Source organism: Bombina bombina, chromosome 7 (assembly GCF_027579735.1).
Source record: "Bombina bombina isolate aBomBom1 chromosome 7, aBomBom1.pri, whole genome shotgun sequence".
Lineage (NCBI taxonomy): Eukaryota > Metazoa > Chordata > Amphibia > Anura > Bombinatoridae > Bombina > Bombina bombina.
In genome coordinates, this window is record NC_069505.1 from 445,507,197 (window position 1) to 445,523,059 (window position 15,863).

Here is a 15,863-nt window from a genome sequence, read left to right on the forward strand (position 1 = left end):
AGACTTGGGGGATAGAGTGTTGTAAAATCTAAAAGCAATGATATGAAAGAGGAGAAAATGCAAGTAAGCATAAAGTATTGGGCCGACTAGGGACAGCAGTATTCTCCGCAGAAAATGTTGCCAGCTGGGTGGCATTATGAAGTAGCTGGCTGGAAGCAATGTAGTACTTTGTAATATAAAATTCAGTTTTTTATAAATGCTACATAAGATTTCCGAAAGTACAAATTTATTGCATAATTTAAATTGAATTAATATTTTGTGCAGCATTGAAAAAAGTAAATTTATGCTTACCTGATAAATTGATTTCTTCTATGATACGACGAGTCCACGGATTCATCCTTTACTTGTGGGAAATTATCCTCCTGCTAACAGGAAGTGGCAAAGACCACCACAGCACAGCTGTCTATATAGCTCCTCCCTTAGCTCCACCCCCCAGTCATTCGACCGAAGGTACAGGAAGAAAAAGGAGAAACTACAAGGTGCAGAGGTGACTGAAGTTTAAAATCAAAAAATATAATCTGTCTTAAAATGACAGGGCGGGCCGTGGACTCGTCGTACCATAGAAGAAATTAATTTATCAGGTAAGCATAAATTTACTTTTCTTCTATAAGGTACGAAGAGTCCACGGATTCATCCTTTACTTGTGGGATACAATACCAAAGCTACAGGACACGGATGGGAGGGACAAGACAGATGGTTAAACAGAAGGCACCACTGTTTGAAGAACTTTTCTCCCAAAAATAGCCTCCGAAGAACGACGCATCAAATTTGGAAAATTTGGAAAAATTTGGAAAAGGTATGAAGCGAAGACCAAGTCGCAGCCTTACAAATCTGTTCAACAGAAGCATTTTTAAAAGCCCATGTGGAAGATGCTTTTCAGCCAAAAAGAAAGAGGTAGCCGTAGCTTTTTGACCTCTATGTTTTCCAGAATAGACAACAAAGAAGATGTTTGACGAAAATCTTTGGTCGCTTGCAAGTAAAACTTCAAAGTACGAACCACGTCCAAGTTGTGCAACAGACGCTCCTTCTTAGAGGAAGGATTAGGACACAGAGAAGGAAGAACAATTTCCTGATTGATATTCCTATTAGTAACAACCTTAGGAAGGAATCCAGATTTGGTACGCAAAACCACCTTATCAGCATGGAAAACAAGATAAGGCGAGTCGCATTGCAATGCAGATAGTTCAGAAACTCTTCGAGCCGAAGAGATAGCAACTAAAAACAGAACTTTCCAAGATAGAAGCTTAATATCTATGGAATGCATAGGTTCAAACGGAACCCCTTGAAGAACATTTAGAACTAAATTCAAACTCCATGGCGGAGCAACAGGTTTAAACACAGGCTTGATTATAACTAAAGCCTGACAGAACGACTGAACGTCTGGAACATCTGCTAGACGCTTGTGCAAAAGAATTGATAAAGCAGATATCTGTCCCTTTAAGGAACTAGCTGATAGACCCTTCTCCAATCCTTCGTGGAGAAAGGACAAAATCCTAGGAATCCTGATCTTACTCCATGAGTAGCCTTTGGATTTGCACCAATAAAGATATTTACGCCATATCTTATGATAAATTTTTATGGTGACCCATGTTCCGAGCCTGAATCAAGGTATCTATGACCGACTCAGAGAAACCCCGCTTGGATAAGATCAAGCGTTCAATCTCCAAGCAGTCAGTCGCAGAGAAACTAGATTTGGATGCTGGAACGGACCTTGAATCAGAAGGTCCTGTCTCAGTGGCAGAGTCCATGGTGGAAGAGATGACATGTCCACCAGGTCTGCATACCAAGTCCTGCGTGGCCACGCAGGTGCTATCAAAATCACCAAAGCTCTCTCCTGTTTGATTCTGGCAATCAAACGAGGAAGGAGAGGAAATGGTGGAAACACATAAGTCAGGTTGAACGAACAGGGTACTACTAGAGCATCTATCAGTACCGCCTGAGGATCCCATGACCTGGACCCGTAACGAGGAAGTTTGGCGTTCTGACGAGACGCCATCAGATCCAATTCTGGTGTGCCCCATTGCTGAATCAATTGTGCAAACACCTCCGGATGGAGTTCCCACTCCCCCGGATGAAAAGTCTGACTTAGAAAATCCGCTTCCCAGTTTTCCACTCCTGGGATATAGATTGCTGATAGATGGCAAGAGTGAGTCTCTGCCCATCAAATTATTTTGGTAACTTCTATCATCGCTAGAGAACTCTGTTCCCCCCTGATGATTGATATATGCTACAGTAGTGATATTGTCCGACTGGAACCTTATGAATCTGGCCGACGCCAGCTGAGGCCATGCCTGAAGCGCGTAGAATATCGCTCTCAGTTCTAGAATATTTATCGGGAGGAGAGCCTCCCCCTGAGTCCACAAACTCTGTGCTTTCAAGGAATTCCAGACTGCACCACAGCCCAATAGGCTGGCGTCCGTCGTCACTATGACCCACGCTGGCCTGAGGAAACACATTCCCTTGGACAGATAATCCTGTGACAACCACCAAAGAAGAGTCTCTGGTCTCTTGGTCCAGAATTATCTGAGGAGATAAAGCTGCATAATTCCCATTCCACTGTTTGAGCATGCATAGTTGCAGTGGTCTGAGATGCAAGCGAGGAAACGGAACTATGTCCATTGCCACTACCTTTAAGCCGATTACCTCCATACACTGAGCCACTGACGGCCGAGGAATGGAATGAAGAGCTCGGCAGATGGATACAATTTTGGATTTCCTGACCGTCAGAAAAATTCTCATGTCCACCGAATCTATCAGAATTCCCAGGAATGGAACTCTTGTGATAGGGATAAGTGAACTCTTTTTTTTACGTTCACCTTCCACTCGTGAGATCTTAGAAAAGCCAACACGATGTCCGTGTGAGACTTGGCTAGTTGGTAAGTAGACGACTTAAGATATTGCCCAGATAAGGCGCCACAGCTATGCCCCGCGGCCTTAGAACCGCCAGAAGGGACCCTAGCACCTTTGTGAAAATTCTGGGAGCCGTGGCCAACCCGAAGGGAAGAGCCACAAACTGGTAATGCTTGTCCAGAAAGGCGAACGTGAGGAACTGGTGATCTTTGTTGATAGGAATGTGTAGATACGCATCCTTTAAGTCTACGGTGGTCATTATATTGACCCTCCTGGATCATTGGCAAAATAGTCCGAATGGTCTCCATCTTGAAGGATTTGTTTAGGATCTTGAGGGAACCACAAACAGATTGGAGTAGAACCCTTGCCCCTGTTCTGTTTTCGGAACTGGGCAGATCACTCCCATGGTATATAGGTCTTCTACACAGCGTAAGAACGCCTCTCTTTTTGTCTGGTTTACAGACAATTGAGAAAGATGGAATCTCCCCCTTGGGGGAGAATCTTTGAAATCTAGAAGATACCCCTGGGTTACTATTTCTAAAGCCCAGGAGTCCTGAACGTCTCTTGCCCAAGCCTGAGCGAAGAGAGAAAGTCTGCCCCCTACTAGATCCGGTTCCGGATCGGGGGCTATCCATTCATGCTGTCTTAATGGCAGCAGCGGGCTTCTTGGCCTGTTTACCCATGTTCCAAGTCTGGTTAGGTCTCCAGACTGACTTGGATTGAGCAAAATTCCCCTCTTGCCTTGCGGCAGGAGAAGAGGTAGAGGGACCACCTTTGAAGTTTCGAAAGGAACGAAAAGATTGTTTGGTCCTCATCTTATTCGTCTTACCCTGAGGAAGGGCCTGGCCCTTCCCTCCAGTGATGTCTGAAATGATCTCTTTCAGTTCAGGCCCGAATAGGGTCTTACCCTTGAAAGAGATGGCTAAAAGCTTAGCTTTTGATGATACATCAGCAGACCAGGACTTAAGCCATAACGCTCTACGCGCTAAATGGCAAAACCTGAATTCTTCGCCGATAATTTAGCCAGTTGAAAAGCGGCATCTGTAATGAAAGAATTAGCTAGCTTGAGAGCCCTAATTCTATCCAGAATATCATCTAATGGGGTCTTAACCTGAAGAGCCTCTTCCAGAGCCTCAAACCAAAAAGCAGCTGCAGTAGTTACAGGAATAATGCACGCTATAGGTTGGAGAAGAAAACCTTGATTAACAAATATTTTCTTCAGGAGACCTTCTAATTTTTTACCAATAGGATCTTTGAAAGCACAACTGTCCTCAATAGGTATAGTTGTACGCTTAGCCAGGGTAGAAATAGCTCCCTCAACCTTAGGGAAAGTCTGCCACGAGTCCCGCACGGTGTCTGATATGGGAAATATTTTCTTAAAAAGTAGGAGGGGAAGCGAACGGAATACCTGGTCTATCCCACTCCTTAGTAACAATGTCCGAAATCCTCTTAGGGACCAGAAAAACATCAGTGTAGGCAGGAACCTCTAGGAATCTGTCTATTTTACACAATTTCTCTGGAACTACAATAGGGTCACAATCATCCAGAGTCGCTAAAACCTCCCTGAGCAATAAGCGGAGGTGTTCTAGTTTAAAATTAAAAGCCGTCATATCTGAATCTGTCTGAGGGAACATTTTCAGAAAACTCTCCCTCAGCCAGCGAATCCCTCACCCCCAACTCAGAACATTGTGAGGGTACATCGGATATGGCTAATAAAGCGTCACAGGGCTCAGCGTTTGTTCTCACACCAGACCTATTGCACTTCCCCTGCAACCCAGGCAACTTGGATAAAACCTCTGTGAGGGTAGTATTCATAACTGCGGCCATATCTTGCAGGGTGAAAGAATTAGATGCACTAGAAGTACTTGGCGTCGCTTGTGCGGGCGTTAATGGTTGTGACATTTGGGGAGAATTAGATGGCATAACCCGATTCCCTTCTGACTGAGAATCATCCTGCGACATACTTTTAGTAGCCAAAATATGTTCTTTGCAATTTGACCATTCAGTGCATGAGGGACACATTCTAAGTGGAGGTTCCACAATGGCTTCTAAACATATTTAACATTGACTTTCCTCAATGTCAGACATGTTGAACAGGCTTGTAATGACTACAAACAAGAAAACATTTTATTTAGTGAAAAAAAATAATCTTAAAAAACGGTACTGCGCCTTTAAGAGGAAAAAAGCATACACGTTCTGCAAAACAGCCTTAAAATGCACCAAATTTTTCTATTTGTTGCAAGACAATATATGTAGTTAAGATTGCCCCACAAGGAATTAGAACATATAACCCTTTAAAGTGTAAACCGGATTGAAATTAGGCCTAAATCCGGAAAAAAACACCCTCAGCACCTTGCCACAGCCCTGCTGTGGCCCTACCTGCCCTCAGGGATAGTAAATGTGGGGATAAAGCTTCGATTTGGCCCAAAACATCCACAAGGGCCCTCAGGAGTTAGAGCTTGCTGCGAGACACTAACTGTGCACCTGAGGCGCGAAAATAGGCCCTGCCCATCTCACTCGATGTCTCTACAGCCTCAAAGAATCGCACCAGAGCGGTTTTAACTAACCATGTGGGTTCTGAGACCCAAAGATAAGCCAAGTGTACAATCAAAGTTGCCCAAAAACATAATTTATGTAGGAACTTACCTGATAGATTAATTTCTTTCATATTGGCAAGAGTCCATGAGCTAGTAACGTATGGGATATACAATCCTACCAGGAGGGGCAAAGTTTCCCAAACCTCAAAATGCCTATAAATACACCCCTCACCACACCCACAGTTCAGTTTAACGAATAGCCAAGCAGTGGGGTGAGATAAAGAAAGGAGTAGAAAGCATCAACAAAAGAAATTTGGAAATAATTGTGCTTTATACAAAAAATCATAACCACCATAAAAAAGGGGCGGGCCTCATGGACTCTTGCCAATATGAAAAACAGAATTTATGTTTACCTGATAAATTACTTTCTCCAACGGTGTGTCCGGTCCACGGCGTCATCCTTACTTGTGGGATATTCTCTTCCCCAACAGGAAATGGCAAAGAGCCCAGCAAAGCTGGTCACATGATCCCTCCTAGGCTCCGCCTACCCCAGTCATTCGACCGACGTTAAGGAGGAATATTTGCATAGGAGAAACCATATGGTACCGTGGTGACTGTAGTTAAAGAAAATAAATTATCAGACCTGATTAAAAAAACCAGGGCGGGCCGTGGACCGGACACACCGTTGGAGAAAGTAATTTATCAGGTAAACATAAATTCTGTTTTCTCCAACATAGGTGTGTCCGGTCCACGGCGTCATCCTTACTTGTGGGAACCAATACCAAAGCTTTAGGACACGGATGAAGGGAGGGAGCAAATCAGGTCACCTAAATGGAAGGCACCACGGCTTGCAAAACCTTTCTCCCAAAAATAGCCTCAGAAGAAGCAAAAGTATCAAACTTGTAAAATTTGGTAAAAGTGTGCAGTGAAGACCAAGTCGCTGCCCTACATATCTGATCAACAGAAGCCTCGTTCTTGAAGGCCCATGTGGAAGCCACAGCCCTAGTGGAATGAGCTGTGATTCTTTCGGGAGGCTGCCGTCCGGCAGTCTCGTAAGCCAATCTGATGATGCTTTTAATCCAAAAAGAGAGAGAGGTAGAAGTTGCTTTTTGACCTCTCCTTTTACCGGAATAAACAACAAACAAGGAAGATGTTTGTCTAAAATCCTTTGTAGCATCTAAATAGAATTTTAGAGCGCGAACAACATCCAAATTGTGCAACAAACGTTCCTTCTTTGAAACTGGTTTCGGACATAGAGAAGGTACGATAATCTCCTGGTTAATGTTTTTGTTAGAAACAACTTTTGGAAGAAAACCAGGTTTAGTACGTAAAACCACCTTATCTGCATGGAACACCAGATAAGGAGGAGAACACTGCAGAGCAGATAATTCTGAAACTCTTCTAGCAGAAGAAATTGCAACTAAAAACAAAACTTTCCAAGATAATAACTTAATATCAACGGAATGCAAGGGTTCAAACGGAACCCCCTGAAGAACTGAAAGAACTAAATTGAGACTCCAAGGAGGAGTCAAAGGTTTGTAAACAGGCTTAATTCTAACCAGAGCCTGAACAAAGGCTTGAACATCTGGCACAGCGGCCAGCTTTTTGTGAAGTAACACAGACAAGGCAGAAATCTGTCCCTTCAGGGAACTTGCAGATAATCCTTTTTCCAATCCTTCTTGAAGGAAGGATAGAATCCTAGGAATCTTAACCTTGTCCCAAGGGAATCCTTTAGATTCACACCAACAGATATATTTTTTCCAAATTTTGTGGTAAATCTTTCTAGTTACAGGCTTTCTGGCCTGAACAAGAGTATCGATAACAGAATCTGAGAACCCTCGCTTCGATAAGATCAAGCGTTCAATCTCCAAGCAGTCAGCTGGAGTGAAACCAGATTCGGATGTTCGAACGGACCCTGAACAAGAAGGTCTCGTCTCAAAGGTAGCTTCCAAGGAGGAGCCGATGACATATTCACCAGATCTGCATACCAAGTCCTGCGTGGCCACGCAGGAGCTATCAAGATCACCGACGCCCTCTCCTGATTGATCCTGGCTACCAGCCTGGGGATGAGAGGAAACGGCGGGAACACATAAGCTAGTTTGAAGGTCCAAGGTGCTACTAGTGCATCCACTAGAGCCGCCTTGGGATCCCTGGATCTGGACCCGTAGCAAGGAACTTTGAAGTTCTGACGAGAGGCCATCAGATCCATGTCTGGAATGCCCCACAGCTGAGTGACTTGGGCAAAGATTTCCGGATGGAGTTCCCACTCCCCCGGATGCAATGTCTGACGACTCAGAAAATCCGCTTCCCAATTTTCCACTCCTGGGATGTGGATAGCAGACAGGTGGCAGGAGTGAGACTCCGCCCATAGAATGATTTTGGTCACTTCTTCCATCGCCAGGGAACTCCTTGTTCCCCCCTGATGGTTGATGTACGCAACAGTTGTCATGTTGTCTGATTGAAACCGTATGAACTTGGCCCTCGCTAGCTGAGGCCAAGCCTTGAGAGCATTGAATATCGCTCTCAGTTCCAGAATATTTATCGGTAGAAGAGATTCTTCCCGAGACCAAAGACCCTGAGCTTTCAGGGATCCCCAGACCGCGCCCCAGCCCATCAGACTGGCGTCGGTCGTGACAATGACCCACTCTGGTCTGCGGAATGTCATCTCTCGTGACAGGTTGTCCAGGGACAGCCACCAACGGAGTGAGTCTCTGGTCTTCTGATTTACTTGTATCTTCGGAGACAAGTCTGTATAGTCCCCATTCCACTGACTGAGCATGCACAGTTGTAATGGTCTTAGATGAATGCGTGCAAAAGGAACTATGTCCATTGCCGCTACCATCAACCCGATCACTTCCATGCACTGAGCTATGGAAGGAAGAGGAACGGAATGAAGTATCCGACAAGAGTCTAGAAGTTTTGTTTTTCTGGCCTCTGTCAGAAAAATCCTAATTTCTAAGGAGTCTATTATTGTTCCCAAGAAGGGAACCCTTGTTGACGGAGATAGAGAACTCTTTTCCACGTTCACTTTCCATCCGTGAGATCTGAGAAAGGCCAGGACAATGTCCGTGTGAGCCTTTGCTTGAGGAAGGGACGACGCTTGAATCAGAATGTCGTCCAAGTAAGGTACTACAGCAATGCCCCTTGGTCTTAGCACAGCTAGAAGGGACCCTAGTACCTTTGTGAAAATCCTTGGAGCAGTGGCTAATCCGAAAGGAAGCGCCACGAACTGGTAATGTTTGTCCAGGAATGCGAACCTCAGGAACCGATGATGTTCCTTGTGGATAGGAATATGTAGATACGCATCCTTTAAATCCACCGTGGTCATGAATTGACCTTCCTGGATGGAAGGAAGAATAGTTCGAATGGTTTCCATCTTGAACGATGGAACCTTGAGAAACTTGTTTAAGATCTTGAGATCTAAGATTGGTCTGAACGTTCCCTCTTTTTTGGGAACTATAAACAGATTGGAGTAGAACCCCATCCCTTGTTCTCTTAATGGAACGGGATGAATCACTCCCATTTTTAACAGGTCTTCTACACAATGTAAGAATGCCTGTCTTTTTATGTGGTCTGAAGACAACTGAGACCTGTGGAACCTCCCCCTTGGGGGAAGTCCCTTGAATTCCAGAAGATAACCTTGGGAGACTATTTCTAGCGCCCAAGGATCCAGAACATCTCTTGCCCAAGCCTGAGCGAAGAGAGAGAGTCTGCCCCCCACCAGATCCGGTCCCGGATCGGGGGCCAACATTTCATGCTGTCTTGGTAGCAGTGGCAGGTTTCTTGGCCTGCTTTCCCTTGTTCCAGCCTTGCATTGGTCTCCAAGCTGGCTTGGCTTGAGAAGTATTACCCTCTTGCTTAGAGGACGTAGCACCTTGGGCTGGTCCGTTTCTACGAAAGGGACGAAAATTAGGTTTATTTTTTGCCTTGAAAGGCCGATCCTGAGGAAGGGCGTGGCCCTTACCCCCAGTGATATCCGAGATAATCTCTTTCAAGTCAGGGCCAAACAGCGTTTTCCCCTTGAAAGGAATGTTAAGTAGCTTGTTCTTGGAAGATGCATCAGCCGACCAAGATTTCAACCAAAGCGCTCTGCGCGCCACAATAGCAAACCCAGAATTCTTAGCCGCTAACCTAGCCAATTGCAAAGTGGCGTCTAGGGTGAAAGAATTAGCCAATTTGAGAGCATTGATTCTGTCCATAATCTCCTCATAAGGAGGAGAATCACTGTCGACCGCCTTTATCAGCTCATCGAACCAGAAACATGCGGCTGTAGCGACAGGGACAATGCATGAAATTGGTTGTAGAAGGTAACCCTGCTGAACAAACATCTTTTTAAGCAAACCTTCTAATTTTTTATCCATAGGATCTTTGAAAGCACAACTATCCTCTATGGGTATAGTGGTGCGTTTGTTTAAAGTGGAAACCGCTCCCTCGACCTTGGGGACTGTCTGCCATAAGTCCTTTCTGGGGTCGACCATAGGAAACAATTTTTTAAATATGGGGGGAGGAACGAAAGGAATACCGGGCCTTTCCCATTCTTTATTAACAATGTCCGCCACCCGCTTGGGTATAGGAAAAGCTTCTGGGAGCCCCGGCACCTCTAGGAACTTGTCCATTTTACATAGTTTCTCTGGGATGACCAACTTGTCACAATCATCCAGAGTGGATAATACCTCCTTAAGCAGAATGCGGAGATGTTCCAACTTAAATTTAAATGCAATCACATCAGGTTCAGCTTGTTGAGAAATGTTCCCTGAATCAGTAATTTCTCCCTCAGACAAAACCTCCCTGGCCCCATCAGACTGAGTTAGAGGCCCTTCAGAAATATTAATATCAGCGTCGTCATGCTCTTCAGTATCTAAAACAGAGCAGTCGCGCTTACGCTGATAAGTGTTCATTTTGGCTAAAATGTTTTTGACAGAATTATCCATTACAGCCGTTAATTGTTGCATAGTAAGGAGTATTGGCGCGCTAGATGTACTAGGGGCCTCCTGAGTGGGCAAGACTCGTGTAGACGAAGGAGGGAATGATGCAGTACCATGCTTACTCCCCTCACTTGAGGAATCATCTTGGGCATCATTGTCATTGTCACATAAATCACATTTATTTAAATGAATAGGAATTCTGGCTTCCCCACATTCAGAACACAGTCTATCTGGTAGTTCAGACATGTTAAACAGGCATAAACTTGATAACAAAGTACAAAAAACGTTTTAAAATAAAACCGTTACTGTCACTTTAAATTTTAAACTGAACACACTTTTTTACTGCAAATGCGAAAAAACATGAAGGAATTGTTCAAAATTCACCAAATTTTCACCACAGTGTCTTAAAGCCTTAAAAGTATTTCACACCAAATTTGGAAGCTTTAACCCTTAAAATAACGGAACCGGAGCCGTTTTGAACTTTAACCCCTTTACAGTCCCTGGTATCTGCTTTGCTGAGACCCAACCAAGCCCCAAGGGGAATACGATACCAAATGACGCCTTCAGAAAGTCTTTTCTAAGTATCAGAGCTCCTCTCACATGCGACTGCATGCCATGCCTCTCAAAAACAAGTGCGCAACACCGGCGCGAAAATGAGGCTCTGCCTATGCTTTGGGAAAGCCCCTAAAGAATAAGGTGTCTAAAACAGTGCCTGCCGATATTATATCAAAATACCCAGATAAAATGATTCCTCAAGGCTAAATATGTGTTAATAATCAATCGATTTAGCCCAAAAAAAAGTCTACAGTCTTAATAAGCCCTTTTTGAAGCCCTTATTTACAATCGTAATAAACCTGGCTTACCGGATCCCAGAGGGAAAATGACAGCTTCCAGCATTACATCGTCTTGTTAGAATGTGTCATACCTCAAGCAGCAAGAGACTGCTCACTGTTCCCCCAACTGAAGTTAATTGCTCTCAACAGTCCTGTGTGGAACAGCCATGGATTTTAGTGACGGTTGCTAAAATCATTTTCCTCATACAAACAGAAATCTTCATCTCTTTTCTGTTTCTGAGTAAATAGTACATACCAGCACTATTTCAAAATAACAAACTCTTGATTGAATAATAAAAACTACAGTTAAACACTAAAAAACTCTAAGCCATCTCCGTGGAGATGTTGCCTGTACAACGGCAAAGAGAATGACTGGGGTAGGCGGAGCCTAGGAGGGATCATGTGACCAGCTTTGCTGGGCTCTTTGCCATTTCCTGTTGGGGAAGAGAATATCCCACAAGTAAGGATGACGCCGTGGACCGGACACACCTATGTTGGAGAAAAATAATTTATCAGGTAAGTTCTTACATAAATTATGTTTACTTTCATGTAATTGGCAAGAGTCCATGAGCTAGTGACCTATGGGATAGCAATACCCAAAATGTGGATCTCCACTCAAGAGTCACTAGAGAGGGAGGGAATAAAATAAAAACAGCCATTTTCCGCTGAAAACAATCCACAACCCCAAAAAAATAAGTTTATTTTCATAATTGAAAGAAAAAAACTTAAATCAAAAGCAGAAGACTCAAACTGAAACAGCTGCCTGAAGAACTTTTCTACCAAAAACTGCTTCCGAAGAAGCAAATACATCAAAACGGTAGAATTTAGTAAATGTATGCAAAGAAGACCAAGTTGCTGCTTTGCAAACCTGATCAACTGAAGCTTCATTCTTAAAAGCTCAAGAAGTGGAGACTGATCTAGTAGAATGAGCTGTAATTCTCTGAGGCGGGGTTTGACCCGACTCCAAATAAGCTTGATGAATCAAAAGTTTCAACCAAGAAGCCAAGGAAATAGCAGAAGCCTTCTGACCTTTCCTAGGACCAGAAAATATAACAAATAGACTGGAAGTCTTCCTGAAATCTTTAGTAGCTTCCACATAATATTTCAAAGCTCTTACCACATCCAAAGAATGTAAGGATATTTCCAAAGAATTCTTAGGATTTGGACATAAGGGACAACAATTTCTCTATTAATGTAGTTAGAATTCACAACCTTAGGTAAAAATTGAAAAAATCAGAAAAGGAGACTCACAAGAAAGAGCAGATAGCTCAGAAACTCTTCTAGCAGAAGAGATGGCCAAAAGGAACAATACTTTCCAAGAAAGTAGTTTAATGTCCAGAAAATGCATAGGTTCAAATGGAGGCGCCTGTAAAGCCTTCAGAACTAAATTAAGACTCCAAGGAGGAGAAATTGATTTAATGACAGGCTTAATACGAACTAAAGCCTGTACAAAACAATGTATATCAGGAAGTATAGCAATCTTTTTGTGAAATAAAACAGAAAGAGCGGAGATTATTCCTTTCAAGGAACTTGCAGACAAACCCTTATCCAAACCATCCTGAAGAAACTGTAAAATTCTAGGAATTCTAAAAGAATTTATGAGAAGAACACCATGAAATGTAAGTCTTCCAAACTCTATAATAAATCTTTCTAGAAACAGATTTACGAGCTTGTAACATAGTATTAATCACTGAGTCAGAGAAACCTCTATGACTTAGTACTAAGCGTTCATTTTCCATACCTTCAAATTTGAGATCCTGATGGAAAAACGGACCTTGAGATAGAAGGTCTGGCTGTAACGGAAGTGGAAAAGGCGGGCAACTGGACATCCGAACCAGATCCAGATACCAAAACCTGTGTGGCATTGCTGGAGCCACCAGCAACACAAATGATTGTTCCATGATGATTTTGGAGATCACTCTTGGAAGGGGAACTAGAGGCGGGAAAATGTAAGCAGGATGATAACACCAAGGAAGTGTCAGCGCATCCACTGCTTCCGCCTGGACAGGAATCTGGGAAGTTTCTTGTTTAAATGAGAGGCCATGAGATCTCTCTCTGGAAGACCCCACATCTGAACAATCTGAGAAAACACATCTGGCTGGAGAGACCACTCCCCTGGATGTAAAATCTGGCGGCTGAGATAATCCGCCTCCCAATTGTCTAATCTCTGCGGTACATATCCCAGGTGTAGACAGGAGCTGGATTCCGCCCAAGCAAGTATCCAAGATACTTCTTTCATAGCTTGGGGACTGTGAGTCCCACCCTGATGATTGACATATGCCACTGTTGTGATATTGTCTGTCTGAAAACAAATGAACGGTTCTCTAACAAAGGCCAAAACTGAAGAGCCCTGAGAATTGCATGGAGTTCTAAAATATTTATTGGTAATCTCGCCTCTTGAGATTTCCAAACCCCTTGTGCTGTCAGAGATCCCCAAACAGCTCCCCAACCTGAAAGACTTGCATCTGTTGTGATCACAGTCCAGTTTGGCCGAACAAAAGAAGCCCCTTGAACTAAACAATGGTGATCTATCCACCATGTCAGAGTGTCGTACATTGGGATTTAAGGATATTAATTGTGATATCTTTGTATGATCCCTGCACCATTGGTTAAGCATACAAAGCTGTAGAGGTCTCATGTGAAAACGAGCAAAGGGGATCGCGTACGATGCTGCAGTCATGAGACCTAAAACTTCCATGCACATAGCCACTGAAGGGAATGACTGACACTGAAGGTGCCGGCAGGCTGCAACCAATTTTAAACGTCTCTTGTCTGTTAGAGACAGATATTGTGAATCTATCTGGAAGCCTAAAAAGGTGACACTTGTCTGAGGAATCAAGAAACTCTTTGGTAAATTGATCCTCCAACCATGTTTCCGAAGAAACAACACTAGTTGATTTGTGTGAGATTCCGCAGTACGTAAAGACTGAGCTAGTACCAAGATATCGTCCAAATAAGGAAAGACCGCAATACCCTGTTCTCTGATTACATTGAGTAAGGCACCCAGAACCTTTGAAAAGATTCTTGGAGCTGTTGCTAGGCTAAATGGAAGAGCAACAAATTGGTAATGCTTGTTTAGAAAATAGAATCTCAGAAACTGATAATGTTCTGGATGAATCGGAATATGAAGGTATGCATCCAGCAAGTCTATTGTGGACATATAATGTCCTCGCTGAACAAAAGGCAGAATAGTCCTTATATTCACCATCTTGAAAGTTGGTACTCTTACATAACGATTCAAAATTTTCGGATCCATAACTGGTCTGAATAAATTTTCCTTTTTTGGGACAATGAATAGATGTGAATAAAACCCCAAACCTTGTTCCTGAAGAGGAACTGGCATGATTACCCCTGAAGACTCCAGGTCTGAAAGACACTTCAGGAAAGACTGAGCTTTTACTGGATTTGCTGGGATACGTGAGAGAAAAAATCTTCTCACAGGAGGTCTTACTCTGGATCCTATTCGATACCCTTGAGAGACAATGCTCTGAATCCATTGATTTTGGACAGATTTTATCCAAATATCCTTGAAAAACCTTAATCTGCCAGATACCAGCTGAGCTGGAATGAGGGCCGCACCTTCATGCGGACTTAGGGGCTGACTTTGGTTTCTTGAAAGGCTTGGATTTATTCCAATTTGAGGAAGGCTTCCAATTGGAAACCGATTCCTTGGGGGGAGGATTGAGTTTTTGTTCCTTATTCTGACGAAAGGAACGAAAACGGTGAGAAGCCTTAGATTTACCCTTAGTTTTTTTTATCCTGAGGCAGAAAAACTCCCTTTCCCCCAGTGACAGTTGAAATAATAGAATCCAACTGAGAACCAAATAAATTATTACCTTGGAAGGAAAGAAATAGTAATCTAGATTTAGATGTCATATCAGCATTCCCAGATTTAAGCCACAAAGCTCTTCTAGCTAATATAGCTAAAGACATGGATCTATTTTGATATCAAAAATAGCATCACAAATAAAATTAGCATATTGTAGTAAGTGAATAATGCTAGATAAGTCAGAATCCAATTCTTGTTGCGCTAAATTCTCCAACCAAAAAGTTGAGGCAGCCGCAACATCAGCCAAAGAAATAGCAGGTCTGAGAAGATGACCTGAATATAAATAGGCCTTCCTTAGATAGGATTCAAGCTTCCTATCTAAAGGATCCTTAAAGGAAGTACTATCTTCCATAGGAATAGTGGTACGTTTAGCAAGAGTAGAAATAGCCCCATCAACTTTGGGGATTTTTTCCCAAAGCTCTATAGATTTTGCTGGTAAAGGATACAATTTTTTAAACCTTGAAGGAGGAATAAAAGTACCTGGCTTATTCCATTCCTTAGAAATCATACCAGAAATAGCCTCAGGAATAGGAAAAACCCCTGGAGAAACCAAAGGAGGTTTAAAAACAGCATTTAAACGTTTATTAGACTGAACGTCAAGAGGACTGGTTACCTCAATATCCAAAGTAATTAACACTTCTTTTAATAAAGAACGCATATACTCTATTTTAAATAATTAAGTAGATTTGTCAGTGTCAATGTCTGAGGAAGGATCTTCTGTATCAGATAGATCCTCATCAGAAGAGGATAAATTATGTTGTTGGTCATTTGAAATTTCATCAACTAAATGAGAAGTTTTAAAAGACCTTTTACTTTTATTAGAAGGTGAAAATGCAGACAAAGCCTTCAGGATAGAATCAGAAACAAATTCTTTAAAATTTACAGGTAT

General features: G+C 42.9%; 1 protein-coding gene across 3 annotated transcripts in view; it reads right to left on the bottom strand.

Annotated features, from left to right (window-relative positions):
- Window positions 1–15,863, bottom strand: part of EP300 (E1A binding protein p300) — a 657,355-nt gene that overhangs the window by 399,635 nt on the left and 241,857 nt on the right. The window lies entirely within an intron of this gene.